This window comes from Elephantulus edwardii, unplaced genomic scaffold (genome assembly GCF_000299155.1).
Source record: "Elephantulus edwardii isolate Elephantulus edwardi_28Jun2011 unplaced genomic scaffold, EleEdw1.0 scaffold00051, whole genome shotgun sequence".
Taxonomy (NCBI): Eukaryota; Metazoa; Chordata; class Mammalia; order Macroscelidea; family Macroscelididae; genus Elephantulus; species Elephantulus edwardii.
The window spans coordinates 10,161,149-10,164,602 of record NW_006399801.1 but is presented as its reverse complement, the minus strand read 5'-3'; the positions used below and the strand labels follow the sequence as shown (position 1 = coordinate 10,164,602).

Below are 3,454 nucleotides of genomic sequence, written 5' to 3'. Positions count from 1 at the left end.
GCCTTCATTGTAACCATCATATCCTCCACCACCGCCACCATATCCACCACCGTGGTTTCCATATCCTGGTTCACCATCACCATAGCCCCCTCTACTACTATAACCAGGGCCACCGCCGTAATTGCCACCATCACCTCCAAATCCATTGTAACCACCATCACTTCCTCTGTAACTACCTCTGCTGCCACCACCTCCTCCACCATAGCCTCCTCGTCCCCCAAAGTTCCCACCATGGCCAAAGTTCCCTCTACCACTTCCAAAGTTTCCTCCTCGACCCATAAGTTCCTAGATCCACCTCCACGACCTCTTTGTGAGCCAGCAGACTGCATCTCTTGCTTAGACAGGGCCTTTTTCACTTCACAATTGTGCCCATTAATAGTGTGGTATTTCTGAACAACAATTTTATCAACTGTGTCATGATCATCAAAAGTTACAAAAGCAAATCCTCTCTTTTTCCCACTCTGCCTGTCTTCCATAACTTCTATGGTTTCTATTTTGCCATATTTTTCAAAGTAGTCTCTCAAATTATACTCTTCTGTATCTTCTTTAATGCCACCAACAAAAATTTTCTTCACTGTGAGATAGGCACCAGGCTTTACAGAATCCTCTCTAGAAACAGCTCTTTTTGGTTCCACTACGCGCCCATCAATCTTGTGTGGCCGTGCACACATTGCTGCATCCACCTCTTCAATACAAGAGTAAGTCATAAAACCAAAGCCCCTGGACCGTTTTGTTTGGGGTTCTCTCATCACCACACAATCCGTAAGTGTGCCGCATTTCTCAAAATGTTCTCTTAAGCTATCATCTGTAGTTTCAAAGCTCAGGCCACCAATAAACAGTTTCCGTAACTGCTCTGGTTCTTTAGGATCATGACCCTCCTCCCCACGGCGGCGGCGATGGCCGGAGTCGGGCTGGGGGCGACCGGGCGGCGGTTTTACCTCCATTTTGAGACCGGACTCGCCTCTCTGTGATAAATTTTATAGTCTTTAGTTTTACTCTTAGGTCACTGATCCACTTTGAGTTGGTTTTTGTGTACAGCGTGAGGTATGGGTCTTGGTTAAGTTTCCTACAGATAGTTTTCCAATTTTTCCAACACCATTTTTTAAAGAGGCTTTCATTTGCCCTCTTAATTGATTTTTTTGTCCTTGTCAAAAATCAGTTAACCATAGGTAGATAGGCTTATTTCTCTATTCCATTGATCTATGTGTTTGTTGTTGTGCCAGTACCATGCTGTCTTGACCATCATGGCTGTGTAGTAGGATTTGCGATCAAAGAGTATGATGCCTCCTACCTTGTTTCTCTTTTTCAGTGGTGCTTTGCTTATTTGGGGGTATCTTTCCATTACAGACAAAATTGGAAATAGCCTTTTCCATCTTATTGAAGAATGGAATTGGAATCTGTATTGAGATTTCATTGAACTTGTAGATGGTTGATTGCTTTTGGTAGAATTGCCATTTTCACAATATTGAGTCTTCCTATTCATGCACAAGGGAAACTCTTCCATTGCTCCAGGTCTTCTTTTGTTTCTTATAGTGATGTTTTACAATTTTCTTTGAATAAGCCTTTTGTATTTCTAGTTAGATTTGTTCTCAAGTGTTTCATTTCGTGATTAGCTACTGTAATTGGTATTGTTTTCTTTAGCTCTATTTCTATGTTCTCTGTTAGTGTAGAGAAATCCAACTGATTTTTGTATGTTGATCTTGTATCTTGCTACTTTGCTGAATTAGTTCACTATATTAAATAGTTTTCTTACTTAATCTTTAGAGTTTTCTAAGTATACTATTACATCATCTGCATATAGAGATGGTTTTACTGCCTCTTTGCCAATTTGAAAGCCTCTTATTTCCTTCTCTTGGCTTCTTGCTCTTGCTAAGACAGCTAATATAATATTGGATAGGAGAGGTAATACTGGGCATCCTGGCCTAGTCCCTGTTCTCAAGGGCAATGCCTTTAACTTCTCTCCATTGAGAATGATGTTGGTGCTTGGTTTTGCATATATATAGTTTTCACAATGTTGAGGAAATCCCCCTTCATAACTGTTATGAATCTCACTTTGTCAAGATGAATTTTTTAAAATATACTATTGATGTTTTTCACTGGGAAAATCTGTCAAGGACCTTTGAAAAGTACTAAATAGCATTGATATCAGTTTAAAGATAAAGTACAAGTAATAGTCATACATCTGGAAAGTCACAATAAATTAGGATGACAGAAGAAGAATTTATGCCTTTGAGTTATAGTGCTGGAGAATAGTATGGGATATCCCATGGATTGCCAAAAGAACAAACAGATAGGTCTTAGACAAAGTGTAACTAGAGTGCTCCTTACAGGGAGGAAGCTTTGTCTAATGTGCTCTGGGCATGTTATTAGGAGGGGATATTCTTTGGAAAAAGCATCATGCTTAAAAAAGTGAACGGTTAGTTAAAGAGATGAACACCCTCGACAAGATGGATTGACAAAGAGAATGCAGCAATGGGCTTAAGTCTGTCAGAAATAATGAAGATGGCACAGGATAGGACAGACGTCGGATCTGTTGTTCATAAGGTTGCTATCAATAGTACTTGACTCGATAACAACATTGATAGCTTATGCTGATGATTTGAAGGGCTAAAGAGTAATTGTATTATATCCTTGACCTGTGAAAAGTTAAAGCAGTAATGCTAAAATGGTAACAATACCTTGTTTTCTGCCTCAGTGAAACAGATTTGACAGAACAATAACAAAGTTCAACAAGACAGCCTACAACAAATGCTGGCAAGGATGTGAAGAGATTGATACACTGCTAGTTTGAATGTAAAATGATATAACCACTGTGGAAGGCTATGATAGATGGAGAAAAGATTAAGATTGTTAATGCTTTAATCTAACTTGGAACCATAATCAACACCCTTGGCAACAGCAGTTAGGAAATTAAAAGACGAGTTGCAGTAGGAAAATCTGTGGTCAAAAACCTTTCTGGCATGCTAAAGAGCAATGATGTCAGTCTAGAAACTAAAATGTGCCTTGTTCAGGCCATGGTCTTCTCAATTGCTTGCTATGCAGTTGAAAGCTGAATGATGACTAAGGATAACAGAAAAAGAATAGATGTCTTTGAGTTGTGGTGCTGAAGAAGAGTATTGAATATATTGTGGACAACCAAGAGAACAAACAGGTCTTTCCTGGAGAGAGTGTAATGAGTTTTTGTTTTTGGAGACAAGGATTATGAAACTTCATCTCACGTGCTTTGAGCATATTGCCAGGAGGGACCAGTCCTTAGACAAAACATCATGCTTTGAAGTACATGAGAAGAAGATCCTAAATGAGACGGATTGACACAGTGACTTTGACAATGTGATCAGTTGTGTCAGAGACAGTGAGTTATGTTCAGGATGGGGCAAGGTTTGGAGCTATTACTCATAGAGTATGAGTTGTAGTTAACGCGATATCACATAACAACAATGACATAACAACAACA

General features: G+C 39.4%; 1 pseudogene; it reads right to left on the bottom strand.

Moving 5' to 3' along the window:
• LOC102845278 overlaps positions 1 to 944 on the bottom strand; it is a 111,506-nt pseudogene extending 110,562 nt beyond the window's left edge.
• Positions 945 to 3,454: the final 2,510 nt, after the last annotated feature.